This window comes from Sinocyclocheilus rhinocerous, unplaced genomic scaffold, assembly GCF_001515625.1.
Source record: "Sinocyclocheilus rhinocerous isolate Xijiao unplaced genomic scaffold, SAMN03320098_v1.1 scaffold2369, whole genome shotgun sequence".
Taxonomy (NCBI): domain Eukaryota; kingdom Metazoa; phylum Chordata; class Actinopteri; order Cypriniformes; family Cyprinidae; genus Sinocyclocheilus; species Sinocyclocheilus rhinocerous.
The window spans coordinates 279292-294320 of NW_015645530.1; the positions used below are offsets into that span (position 1 = coordinate 279292).

The 15029-nt window shown below is 38.6% G+C and overlaps 1 protein-coding gene across 1 annotated transcript in view; it reads right to left on the reverse strand.

Annotated features, from left to right (window-relative positions):
- il1rapl1a (interleukin 1 receptor accessory protein-like 1a) overlaps positions 1-7623 on the reverse strand; it is an 81800-nt gene extending 74177 nt beyond the window's left edge. Inside the window, exon 1 of the mRNA XM_016509676.1 lies at positions 7287-7623. The gene's annotated coding sequence lies outside the window, so the exon portion shown is untranslated. The remainder of the gene's footprint in view (positions 1-7286) is intronic.
- Positions 7624-15029: the final 7406 nt, after the last annotated feature.

Consider the following 15029-nt stretch of genomic DNA (forward strand, 5'->3'; position numbering starts at 1 on the left):
TTGTGACGTCCTGAAGAGCCTGTGTAGCCTGCACTGCTAGTGGAGGAAGCCTCACGCTAGCGTCTGCTACAGGAGCTGGAGGCCACTGAAAGGAAAAAAGGGGGTTAGAAGTCACAGGACAGAAATACTGAGATGTGAGGGCCTGTGTTGCAAGTGGAAGCAGCTTCGGTTAGTGACATTTAGCGGGACAAGCTGAAATGCCTGGGTAACCTGCAGTGTTGCCGACTTAGCAATTTGTTGCTAGATTTGGCAACTCTTCAAGCCTTGTCCACATTAATACGTTTCCGTTGAAAACGCATCTTTTCCTCTCGTTTTGGCCTTCCATCCACACTAAGACAAGGAGTCCAGGAAATCAGAGCTTTTGAAACGCTCTCCAGAGCAGATAAATTTGAAAATACTGTTTTCACGTTGTAGTATGGACTGTGGAAATGGAGGCTTTTGAAAACGATGACGCATGATTAGTCATGTGACCCATATTGTACCAATAGACGTACCGGTAACGTTAATTGTGCAGTTATGTGCTATTCACTTCCACACTGTTGATAAAGATATTTACTTTGCACACTCTTCATATTACATTCCTAAAAAAACGACAGAAAATTTACTCACGATTGATGTCCTGCGGCAAAACACGAGGGCAGTTTGGTTTTAGACCCATTCTGAGTGAGCGCGCTGTGGGCGCGTCAGTGAATGATGAATATTTCCATAAATGAATTGATCCTGCCAGAAGAAAAGACAAGGAGTCCAGGAAATCAGAGCTTTTGAAACGCTCTCCAGAGCAGATAAATTTGAAAATACTGTTTTCACGTTGTAGTATGGACTGTGGAAACGGAGGCTTTTGAAAACGATGACGCATGATTAGTCATGTGACCCATATTGTACCAATAGACGTACCGGTAACGTTAATTGTGCAGTTATGTGCTATTCACTTCCACACTGTTGATAAAGATATTTACTTTGCACACTCTTCATATTACATTCCTAAAAAAACGACAGAAAATTTACTCACGATTGATGTCCTGCGGCAAAACACGAGGGCAGTTTGGTTTTAGACCCATTCTGAGTGAGCGCGCTGTGGGCGCGTCAGTGAATGATGAATATTTCCATAAATGAATTGATCCTGCCAGAAGAATTGCGTTAAACTTATTATGTCCGTTCCGTCTGTATCATCTCAGTGAGGTTTCATACATGCACAGTAAGGCGAATGTAACGCTTTCAGACATTTCAGAGTGGATGATAAACTTTGGAAAAACGCCTTGTTTGCTTCATGGTTATAAAATGGCATCAACATCCATTTATGTCATAACGTCATTTAACAAACTTTAGCCACGAAACCTGCTTTTAGCGACTTCACCTGAAAATGTATTAATTTGCGACACGGCCTGCACCGCTAGCGGAGGCAGCTTCAAGCAAGCGTCTGCTATGAGAGCTGGAGGCCCGGCTGCAAACAGCGCTGCGGCCCGGAAGAGCCGCGGTGAAAGGCTGAGCCGAAGCGGTAAGCGAGTGAGGCTTTGCTGCGGTGAGATCTGGGGCGCGGCCCAGGCTCGTTGAAGGCCTGCTGCTGCTGCGACCCAGCGCTCGAGGAGAGCCGGGTCTTGTGCGGGATGATGGTGGTGTCGAGCGAGGCGAGCTCGGGGCTTTGCATGGCCTATTGGCCGCCTTGACGGCTGGAGTGGATTTAGGAGTGAGGTTGGCTAATTTGCAGGGTGATGAATAGATTGTACAGATCCGCTTTGTTTACCCTCCGCGAGAACGGTGCGTTGGAATTAATCAGCATTTGCCTTGGGCTTAAATACTGTCCCCTTTCCGATCAGAGGAGTTGCTGGTACGGCCGAATGATACGAGGATGCCGGGGAAGTTGGAAGCCTCGGCGTTGTGGAGAGCGTGTGGCTGGCCGAGAAGAGCAGCGGCCGCGATGCAGCCTGGTGCTCGGCGGCCGTGTCTGGTGGAGAAGGAGTGATCATGGGGCTGGCAAATTGCGGCGGAGGATCTGAAAAAAATCCCCAGTATCGGTCTCATCGTTGGACGCGAAAAAAATGTAGTCTGTGATAAAAAGGCAAAAGAGCAAACCGAACGCTGGAATACTGTAGAGAGAATGAAGGTAAGATGGCTTGGGCTATTTATAGAAGTTCTCTCTCGAGCTGATAGGATAGATGGTGTAATTGCTGATGATGAATAGGCCGGGTTAATTATCTGAACGTGCTCCTCCCGAACTTTGTTAATAAAACATCATTTATATACTGTGGGGTCTGAGACCACATCGGAAATCTTTTTGAAACAAAAAATAAATTATAAATATTTAAGAGGTCTAGGTCACTACTGAGCAAATTTGTCAAATTGACCATGTGAATTCCTTTGTACAAAAGATAAAAATGTTCTTGCATTTAAGCACAAGATGTTCTTTGGAATATTCTCGAATCATGCTGATCATCAGCTTTTTCTTGTGGAGTTCATGTCAGCTCAAGTGCTGCTGTCATTAAAGGAGAACAAACCAAATACTGAGACATTCTGCATGTCATTAATTTTCCAATTAAATTTTCCTCTCAAAATACTATTCTACTATAATTTGAAGTGAAAAGTACTGCTTTGAATTTTCACTAGTGGTCTGACTGAGAACCCCACTGTACAGTGTGTTTAAATCTGTCTTTTCCCCTGTGTTTTCCTCTGGGAAATTAGTGTTCTAGCTCATTCCAAATCTTCATCCTGACCAATGCTTTCAGAATTACTGTGATTGTCATTATGGAACTACTTTTCTAACTGATGTCTAGGTTCCTGACGTAGTTTCGCTAATGTAAATGACTGCACCATCTCATTTGCAAGGAGAGGACTGAAAATTGAGGCAGATTCCCAATTCCATCAAAGGTTGTGACCCAGCGCTCGAGGAGAGCCGGGTCTTGTGCGGGATGATGGTGGTGTCGAGCGAGGCGAGCTCGGGGCTTTGCATGGCCTATTGGCCGCCTTGACGGCTGGAGTGGATTTAGGAGTGAGGTTGGCTAATTTGCAGGGTGACGAATAGATCGTACAGATCCGCTTTGTTTACCCTCTGCGAGAACGGTGCGTTGGAATTAATCAGCGTTTGCCTCTGGCTTAAACACTGTCCACTTTCCGATCGGAGGAGTTGCTGGTACGGCCGAATGATACGAGGATGCCGGGGAAGTTGGAAGCCTCGGCGTTGTGGAGAGCGTGTGGCTGGCCGAGAAGAGCAGCGGCCGCGATGCAGCCTGGTGCTCGGCGGCCGTGTCTGGCGGAGAAGGAGTGATCATGGGGCTGGCAAATTGCGGCGGAGGATCTGAAAAAAATCCCCAGTATCGGTCTCATCGTTGGACGCGAAAAAAATGTAGTCTGTGATAAAAAGGCAAAAGAGCAAACCGAACGCTGGAATACTGTAGAGAGAATGAAGGTAAGATGGCTTGGGTTATTTATAGAAGTTCTCTCTCGAGCTGATAGGATAGATGGTGTAATTGCTGATGATGAATAGGCCGGGTTAATTATCTGAACGTGCTCCTCCCGAACTTTGTTAATAAAACATCATTTATATACTGTGGGGTCTGAGACCACATCGGAAATCTTTTTGAAACAAAAAATAAATTATAAATATTTAAGAGGTCTAGGTCACTACTGAGCAAATTTGTCAAATTGACCATGTGAATTCCTTTGTACAAAAGATAAAAATGTTCTTGCATTTAAGCACAAGATGTTCTTTGGAATATTCTCGAATCATGCTGATCATCAGCTTTTTCTTGTGGAGTTCATGTCAGCTCAAGTGCTGCTGTCATTAAAGGAGAACAAACCAAATACTGAGACATTCTGCATGTCATTAATTTTCCAATTAAATTTTCCTCTCAAAATACTATTCTACTATAATTTGAAGTGAAAAGTACTGCTTTGAATTTTCACTAGTGGTCTGACTGAGAACCCCACTGTACAGTGTGTTTAAATCTGTCTTTTTCCCTGTGTTTTCCTCTGGGAAATTAGTATTCTAGCTCCCTCCAAATCTTCATCCTGACCAATGCTTTCAGAATTACTGTGATTGTCATTATGGAACTACTTTTCTAACTGATGTCTAGGTTCCTGACGTAGTTTCGCTAATGTAAATGACTGCACCATCTCATTTGCAAGGAGAGGACTGAAAATTGAGGCAGATTCCCAATTCCATCAAAGGTTGTCCGCCCAAGAATCCATTGCGTTTGTCATGAGCTTAAACTCCAAGGTTAAATGGTGAAAGAGAATCAAAATGAGGCTTCTCTCAAACTGCGGCCACTATAAGCCAAATGAATAAAATCAAGAAACTTTGAGGCCTTAAACAGAGAACAGGTGTTGAATTTTGCCATCGGTCTGAAATCAATAATGAATAAATGACCGAACATTGGTGTTTCAGAAACATTCAGAGCTGTTTTATGAGTAAAATCAGTGCAGGAAGTGCTGTAAAACTGAAAACTCTAGTTGTACTGCAAACGCCCTGTTACATATGAGACAAAATTGGGTCTGCACAAACACACACTCATACAGATTCACACACTGCAGGTTTCAGTACTATTCAGTGAGAATCAATGAGGATTCTGACAGTTTGACAGTCTTAAGGGAGAGAGAAAGTGACAGTAATAGAGAGGGAGAGAGCTAGAGAAAAAAAACAAGGAAAGATTACATGTCAGACTTCATCAGCAACAGGAAAACCAGCAGTAAATGAGTTTGCGTGCATGCATCAATGCAACTCGACTTGCATATTCTACATATTCTACAAATATACGAATAAATGAACTCATTGTATTTATTTATTTGCGTGCATGTGTTGTTTGTGCGGCCTTCAAATTTAAATTCCCTACGTGTTATGAAAATATGGGATGCTATGGGATGCGCCCCATGTGTAAAACGCACCATCAAGGTCAGGAAACCACAGTGGACTTTCATAAAAGACCAACAACTTCTCACCAACCCAAATCAATAAATTCTCTTCTCTTATTACTAATCGATCACTATTCTTTTAAGACCCAATCAATCAGCTTGGACCTCAGGTCACAACCATCACCAGGATGAGATCTGACAAGAGCCCTCAACCCAATGGATTCCAATAGTAGCCATTACCGACAAGACAATAGAGAATGAGCTTATTGTTTCAATCATCTAGCAATCCACCTGAGCATCCTCTACTCGCTTCCTGACTCGCTGTACTTGACTTTAATGGCCCGAGAGCTCAAACTGTTTTATAATGAGGGCTTTCCCACAGCATACTCTCCTCATTATGCACACAAACACACACATACACACAGATAGCGACATGCTTCTTATTGATATTGTGCCCAGTAAAGTGGTCCCTAAGAAACTGGGAGGGGGGGGTCTCATGAGTGCGTTTTATTCGCCGGGAAAACAATACAACTATATTTCATACATGTAAACACTCAGGAAACCTATGAACTTCCACAGTTAACCCCATCCAAGATTTTGAGCCGTTTAACAGCAACGGCTGACTCTGAAAAATGCACCAATTCCGCTCAAATTCAAAAGCGCTACAGACTCAGAACTCAACTGCAATATGGAGTCCAATTTAAGTGTGGATTCTGCGACGCAGGCTTTAAATTACACATGCATACTTTTATCAGAATGCCACAGATGTGACTTTTAGCTTCCCACAGATCAGGGGCATCAGTCATAGTGATTTTGTCATTGTAGTGATATGTGAGTTGACCTGCTGATATATCAAGGCAGAGAAGGTTCTGACAGATGTGTTGTAGTTCATTGAAAAAGGGAGCTGTTCTTTCAGCACCACTCACAGTCAAATAGCCACATCACATCAAAGTGCATTTTAACATGTATTGGTTCTTGTGCAGATTCTACTTCACAGATTTTATCGACAAGTGGCTAACCGATGCCCCTGGCCATTCAGTAAAGCCCATGAGAGAACATGCCTTGTTTATTAATAGGCCATCCAAACGCTGCCGGTAATGGCATGCGCTATAGCCAGATCTCTTTGGAAACTTAAGTAGGGAAGTGTGTGTGGGTCCATCTTCAAACTCACCCTATAGGCAATAGGAGCCCCACCATGGGACTCGATGCATTCTTTATAACCGCACACACAACAACACAATAAACCCAGGCTGTGCCCCATACCACATTCAAACCTGAGTGACAGTTTCTTTAAGAGGAGTCAATGGCGCTGTCAAAGACAATTTTCGCCAACATTTCATCTGTGTATTCTAGGCACACATTTGAGGGAATAAGCTAAAGTAATCATTAGCATTAGGAGATTGGCGTGTTCTGTCCGTACCATCGCAGGAGGGTGCAATACTCCCGCAAACACCGCCTTTAAACAAGCCATCTCAAACGCTGCCGCACATCACGTCGCGTTTTCTAAATTTATTTGGAGTCAAACAAAACCAAAACGAGGTTATATAAAACAGTGGTTTGCCAATAGACCGCACAATTGGAATAACATGTTAAACCCTTCGTTTTGTCAGTAATAAAAACACCACGATTAAGACCTTGTCTTGTTTTTGCGCGTTTGCAAAGTCCGCGTCTCTCACTGAGATCTTAACTGATTCCCACCTGAAATGCTGTTTTAGGTGTGGGTAAATCCGAAGAACAAATGTCCGTGTTATATTGTACCATAAATTGAAAAAAACAACAACAACAAAAAACAACAATATAGATATTTGCGTACTTGTAGAACCATTAATACGTTTCTAAAAATATTTTTATATTTGTATGTCATTGAAGGATATGTTCGCCCTCATATCGGATGTTTTACTTATTAGTTTGTTTAAAATTCTTATAAATATCAATGAAGATTCTTACTGGAGTCACATTACTGCAATGCATAGCCTAAAAAGAAACATCCTGCCCAGACACCTTGATTTTGAAAAACAAGTAGGACAGCAAAAAAGACCACACTTTACTTTTATATAATTACATAATAATTATGTAATACTCGTGAAATAGTCATGAAAATAATGCCACAATAAATCAGATCCTACTGATACAAAATAAGGCTCATTGTCTGCTTTCTCAAAACATAATTGCCTATTTATTTCATTACATTTAGGTGAAATATGATCCAGACATGTTGTTGACAGGTCTCACTCTGTAATTCTGCCTTGATGAAAATGAGTTGTCATTATTTAAGCATCACACTCCACATTTACACGATTTCGATATTTTGTAAAGGTTAGAGTACATAGGCATCTTCACGAGCCGAAGCAAATCAACTCGCCGCCCCCGCATCACCATGAAACCTCTCCAAAAACACACACTTAAAACTTCGCATGGGTAACTAAAACAGAACGCGAGCTTACCGTCAGCCCACGTCCAAAAATTGATCCGCGGTCAGTCAATAAGACACTTGGAAAAGGAATGAACGCGCATCACGATGAATGAGGAATCTGACCAAATCATCCATCCGAACAGAAAAATTCACCAGCTAATAGTTTATTCCAATACAGACGCTGCCTTGAAGAGAATTCAAAGGATTTCCAAGGGTCTCTATGACTTTAGGACATCATAATGCATTAAGAACTCAAAGGTGCCGAAGAAGGACCCATGGCTTGACCGTGCGCCCTCGTCCAGCGGACAGTCGGTCGCTCCTGCGCATTCCGTGGCGCGCCGTGCGCTCGTCGGTCAGAGGGATGCTTTGAGATGTCTCAGGTATCCGGCAGCTAGAGCTCCTGTGGGGGTTTCCTCTTCAAGACGGGCTGTGTGCGCTCGCTGCTGTGGGAGAACTCTCCATGGTCCTAAAGTCCGCCCCAAATCCAAGCCTGCGCGCGCGCGTGCAACGACTGTGGTGGGCTGCATGTATTTAGGAACATCTTCAGTTAAAGGAATAGCTCACCACCCAAAAATAAACATTCTGTCATCCTTTACTCACCCTCAGGTCGCTCCAGAACTTTACTTTTTTTCTTCTGCAAAAGGTAGAATGGTTATTGCTTTTTCCCCCTCACAATTAAAGCATGTGACTACATGTGACCAGTGGATTTCAGGCGCTAAAAAGCAACTAAAGTGAAATTACAGTTTTGTGCGAAGGAGATTTATGCTGTAATTCACTGAAAATCTTACACCTTTTAAATGTCATTAAAGGAATATTTCACCTAAAATGAAAATTTGTTTAATCTATTGATCCTCAGTCCATCCAAGTAATCATCATGACTCCAGTCCATCGATTAACATCTTGTGGAGTGAAAAGCTGAGTGTCTGTAATAAATCTATCATTGAGACATTTTTAACTCAAAACATTGCTTCCGGCTAAAATATGAGTCGTCTATCCCTAATATTGCTTTCTCCAATTGCCTTGAGGAGTGAAATATATACGGATCAAGCACAGTTTACAATCAAAAACAGTCCAAAACAAATATGTCAGTGGATGTTGATGTGAAAGGAAAACAGGGGGATGGACTTTTTTACTGGAGAAAATGTTATCATGAATTATTGATATTTTGTCCAGAAGCGACATTGGCAGTTAATGGCAGTTTTATTACAAACAAGCAGCTTCACAAGATATTAACTGATGGACTGGACTTGTGTGCTTTAAAGTGGATTAGCTGTTTGGACTCTCATTCTGACGGCACCCATTCACTGCAGATCGGTCAGCAAGTGATGTAATGCTACATTTCTCCAAATCTGTTCTGCTAAAAAAACAAACTCATCTACATCTTGGATGGCCTGAGGCTGAGTACATTTTCAGCACATTTTCATTTAGTATTCCTTTAAAGCAATACTGTGGTTAAGCTGGACCTCATGGAAACAGAATACTGTAATTATGCTAATGTGATTATGCTTATAATTAGAGTAACCATAATCACAGTAAAATGTGCAGTACACAAGCATGTTTATGCTTTAATTGCATTTATTCCACCATGTACTATAGTGTTGCCGTGTTACACTTGTGAACAGGTCTGAAATCATAGCAGAATAGAAAAAGCCACATGGCCGCCAGCAACTGAGAATGCTGTCCTGGGCCATGTGATCAGGGAACCCACTTGGGTCCTTCATGGTATAGCCTACTCATCTGGCCTAAGGAAATGGGGTCCACAAATAAAAATGTTGCCTGAAGCCCTGTGAATTTCAGTGACAGCTATGAGAGGCCACTCTTTCGGGGACAACAATAAAAAGTTTATTTTTACAGCTTTATGTGACATGGACATGTGTTTTACCGATGGTAGGAAACACTAAAAATGAAGACACGGGGAATATGTAGGGTAAAAAAAAACACTATCGGTCAGCAAGTGATGTAATGCTACATTTCTCCAAATCTGTTCTGCTAAAAAAACAAACTCATCTACATCTTGGATGGCCTGAGGCTGAGTACATTTTCAGCACATTTTCATTTAGTATTCCTTTAAAGCAATACTGTGGTTAAGCTGGACCTCATGGAAACAGAATACTGTAATTATGCTAATGTGATTATGCTTATAATTAGAGTAACCATAATCACAGTAAAATGTGCAGTACACAAGCATGTTTATGCTTTAATTGCATTTATTCCACCATGTACTATAGTGTTGCCGTGTTACACTTGTGAACAGGTCTGAAATCATAGCAGAATAGAAAAAGCCACATGGCCGCCAGCAACTGAGAATGCTGTCCTGGGCCATGTGATCAGGGGGCCCCACTTGGGTCCTTCATGGTATAGCCTACTCATCTGGCTTAAGGAAATGGGGTCCACTAATAAAAATGTTGCCTGAAGCCCTGTGAATTTCAGTGACAGCTATGAGAGGCCACTCTTTCGGGGACAGCAATAAAAAGTTTATTTTTACAGCTTTATGTGACATGGACATGTGTTTTACCGATGGTAGGAAACACTAAAAATGAAGACACGGGGTATATGTAGGGTAAACAAAAACACTAAATAAAAGAATCCCTTCCAAATACAAAGCATTCTGCAACTGAAGCAGGCAAATAATAAATAGCTGCAACAAACAGACCTACTCTTTTTGAAATTTTTGAACGAACATTCTGTGTTTTGGGTAGGGGTAAATGGTATTGAAGATGTAGACATGTACTCTTTTTTTATGCTCTCTGATTATTGCCAATAATCAGACTATTGGTGTACATGTAAACATAGCCACTGGTCATATCTGAATGCAAATGAGATTTGACAGCTACTGCAGAAGGAAAGCTGTTCGGTGAATAACAAATTCAATTTCAGTCTGAAGTTATTGCATGACTTCAGAAAACTTGATATAGCCAGAAGTCATGTACTACACTTACAGTACTTTTATGGCGCTTTTTTATAGAAGCCTGTTCCAGATCAATCGATAAAAATATATATAAAATTATACATGTATATATATTTTTATATATATAGCTGTCAAAAAAAGAGAAAAAGTAGAGGAGAAAATGGGACAATAACAATAAATCTACATTGAATAAATCATAATTTATTTACAACTGGCTCAAATCACATCATGAAGAGTAAGAATATAGATTCATTGCATGTTAAATAGCAACCAGGACATTATGGAACAATTATTTTTATATTCCAAGAAGAATCAAAGTCAGGTTTGGAACAACAGGAAGGTGAGTGAATGATGACAAAATCATTTTAGGTGAACTATTTCTTTAAACTTCTAGAGAGTGTGTGTATGTGTGTGCATTTTATACACGAGTTCTGAAAAGAGACAGCCTTGAGACCCAGGTGTGTGCACTGGTGTGTATGTATGTGCGTGTGTGTGTGTGAGTGGGAGAGAGAGAGGGAGAGAGAGAGTCTTTTCCAAAACACTTTGCTGTCCTGTCCAGGGTGAGTCTCTCGCTCTGTGAGTTGCATAACAATGAGGAGGTTCACAGAAGAAGAAAAGCCCACTCAGAACACAAACACACACAAACACACACTCTTTCTCTGGTTTTGCCTGTTTTTTTACCTCTCTCCCTCTCCCTCTCATCCATAAAACCACACACATTTCTCTCTGTATATTCCTCCTGCCCAAGGGAGAGTGTTCTCTCCTGCAGTTACTGTCCACGTGTTTTTATAACTTCCAGTATCTGCTGCCCACTCCGCTGATGTCATACAGCTCAATCTCTTGTAAGGCTGATTCTGAACTGCACATCTACAGTAATCTCTCTCCACACACTGTCCTCGAAAACCTGGATCCAGAGACTGGAAACTTACACCGTTTCACTTTGAGGCTGGTCGACCATGAAAAACAAATGCAAAAGGTTTCAATAACCCCTCCCCCCTCCCCAAAATATATTAAAAAAAATTAATTTAATAAATAATGGATTTGCTGAAAGTGTCCACTTTTAAATCATAATAAATGCATTAATCAAACTGGATAAAATCTTTGCAAAAACCCCTACAAATGGGCTCATTTCATGAATGCTGCAATACCCCAAACCACAAAGTAAATGTACTTTGAATGGTCTGAGATGTTGCAACATTTATGGAGTTTTTTATTCAGATTATTCTTAAAAAAATTCACTGTAAAAAAACTTCAATTTCACGGTAAAAAAAATGGCAGCTGTGGTTGCCAGAATTTTACCGTAAACGGTTTTAACTTTAATTTACATTTAAATACCGTAATTTCATTAACTGATATAATGTTAATATACCAACCTACTGAAGTACTGAAATCTGTTTTGTACCTTTGTAATACACTGATAACCACTAAAAGCAGGTGGTGATGAAAAAGTCACATGATGAACCAAAGCCCATCACAAGCAGCTTTTAAACATCAACATATATAGAAGGTGCAAAGTGTCATTCACACAAACACTAAACACCATCATGGTAACACACATAAAACTGAAATAATGCAATAAATATTAATTTAACAAGATTAGATGTAACATACAAAACTGTTGTACAAAACTGATAAGAAAAAACTAAGAAGAAACATAGTTATTACAACAACAAAAAAATACATAAAATTTGAAATGTAACGCAGAGAATTCTGGGAATGTCAATTTACGGTTATTCACTGTAAATTATACGGTATTTTTCACTTCCAAAAACGGTATACTACCGTAAAATTACATGTAATGTCCAATACAGTTTTTCACCGTATATAGTAGGGGAATTTACCGTTAACCATTTAACAGGATTTTACTGTAGCATTTTTACAGTCTTTTACCATTAAATTCACTGTCATTTTTTACAATGGTCCAGAGGGAAGTTTTGAAGAGCGAAAATTCTTACAGATGTTTCAGATTCCTCAATTCTGACCATTTCAAGTGATATTTCTTGCACAAACTTGTATGATCCTGTTCGTTTTCACACTAAATTGGTAAAAGTTTAGTTTACTTTATAATTTCCTGTCTAAACAGTAATTATAATTAACACAGAAATGCACAAAAGTTTCAAGACAATACAAAATGTTTGTGAGTTTAGAGAAAGGTTGCAATTTAAGTCATTAGACCCTACAGAGATAATTATGATTTGATAACAAAAATGAAAATGAAATAAAAATTTAATTCAGCATCTCTTGATTCATCTCTCAACTGAGGAAAAAACTCAAGTTAAAGCATAAATAAATTAACTACTTGTAAGTTTAGCATTTTTGAAGGTTACTTCATGTAAAACTAATTATTCTAAAATAATTAGTGTATTGGGTAAAGTGTCTGTGTATTCTGAAACTAATTAAGTGTATTTGTTAATATCTCAGTAAGCAACTACCCCAAAATATCCTTACTGTAGCTCAGTATTAATTTAATAAATAATGGATTTGCTGAAAGTGTCCACTTTTAAATCATAATAAATGCATTAATCAAACTGGATAAAATCTTTGCAAAAACCCCTACAAATGGGCTCATTTCATGAATGCTGCAATACCCCAAACCACAAAGTAAATGTACTTTGAATGGTCTGAGATGTTGCAACATTTATGGAGTTTTTTATTCAGATTATTCTTAAAAAAATTCACTGTAAAAAAACTTCAATAAAATTTACGGTAAAAAAAATGGCAGCTGTGGTTGCCAGAATTTTACCGTAAACGGTTTTAACTTTAATTTACATTTAAATACCGTAATTTCATTAACTGATATAATGTTAATATACCAACCTACTGAAGTACTGAAATCTGTTTTGTACCTTTGTAATACACTGATAACCACTAAAAGCAGGTGGTGATGAAAAAGTCACATGATGTACTGAAGTACTGAAATCTGTTTTGTACCTTTGTAATACACTGATAACCACTAAAAGCAGGTGGTGATGAAAAAGTCACATGATGAACCAAAGCCCATCACAAGCAGCTTTTAAACATCAACATATATAGAAGGTGCAAAGTGTCATTCACACAAACACTAAACACCATCATGGTAACACACATAAAACTGAAATAATGCAATAAATATTAATTTAACAAGATTAGATGTAACATACAAAACTGTTGTACAAAACTGATAAGAAAAAACTAAGAAGAAACATAGTTATTACAACAACAAAAAAATACATAAAATTTGAAATGTAACGCAGAGAATTCTGGGAATGTCAATTTACGGTTATTCACTGTAAATTATATATTCTTTTTCCACTTCCAAAAATGGTATACTACCATACAATTACATGTAATGTCCAGTTTTTCACCACATATAGTAGGGGAACTTACCATTAACCATTTAACAGGTTTTTACTATAGCATTTTTACAGTCTTTTACCGTTAAATTCACGGTCATTTTACAGTAGCCTGAAAAAGTATTTTAAACCTGATTTTTACATACTGTATAAAAATATTTTAATCCGCAAACTGATGATGTTAGATATTTTCTCTGAATTTTTTGAAGGATTTTACAATTACGTTTAACCAGCAGTCTCAAAATCATTTTAGTGGACGTTTAAACAACCTCCCTGTGATTAAATGTCTCTCTAAATTATGTTAAAAACATATACTGTAGCATACATTAGAATAAACAATAAAAAGGTCTCTTTCCACAGCCTTGCAGTTAGTCCGCTGATCTGTTTATCTGTCTGCCTCTTTGTGTTTCCATCTGTCTGTCATAGTGTCTGGGTCTAATATAATTTTAACGGAAATTAGAACGGAAAGGAAAATGTCACAAGAGGTTTTAGCAGCTATTTTAAGCCCTCCCCAACAGAGAGTATTCATTTTTCATACAGTAGGTGATTTTTTTCAGGACTCTTAAATGGTCTTTTCTCATTTCATCAGCTTTGTAGTTGAATAAATGCAGGAAGTGAGGAGGCAAGGACAGACACAATGTAGAACATGTTCAAATAGCATAAATGAGAACATGTCTGCAATATCTTCAATGTTTTGCAGTGAAAGATTTTTTAAAGAAAGAAAAAAAAAAAACATGACAAAAACCTAAAAGACATGACAAAAATCTAACAAAATTGAATAGCAACATTTCTGTGCCACTAGTACCACCAACTGGAATTGCATAAATAATGACTGGTTTCAAACAGGTTTCCAAACAGTCATCTGTCATTGTCAGCAAACAGATAGTCCCGCCCTCAAATTAGTGCCATTTAGGGAAATCATAGGAATTGATTACTTATATTTGTTTCTGCATAATAAGCCGAGATAAAAGATTCATATGCTGGGATAGACATAAGAATAAAACTAAAACAAAAACATTTTAAATTAAGATAGAACACTAATACTATACGTAAATCCTGTAACTGCATAGAAGCTGATTTTATGACTGCTGAGTGAAATATGAAGAACTGAGAAAATTTTATCACATGGCTTTATAATGTACTACAATAACACATGGCAAAAATACAAGAAAAATATCAGCTTTATTAGTTCAAATGACCTTTAAGCGGATAGGTGCACAACATAATGTTGCTCAACCTGTATTATTTTAGTGACATTGATATACTTCTATACTTTTTGTTAATAATTTCAACTAGATTGTATTTTTATATTTTCTGTTTTCACTTTAATTTTACATAAAGTTTTAATAATTTTGTTGTTTGTCATTTTTTAGTTTTTGTTTTGTCTACATATAGTATTTATTAATTTGTATATACTACTTTTAGTTTATTCATTCATTTAACTATTTATTTGTTTTTTAATGATTTTTATGCTATTTTATTACCGCAATTTAAACTAAAAAAAAAAAAAAAAAAAGAGAACGTTGCCCCGGCA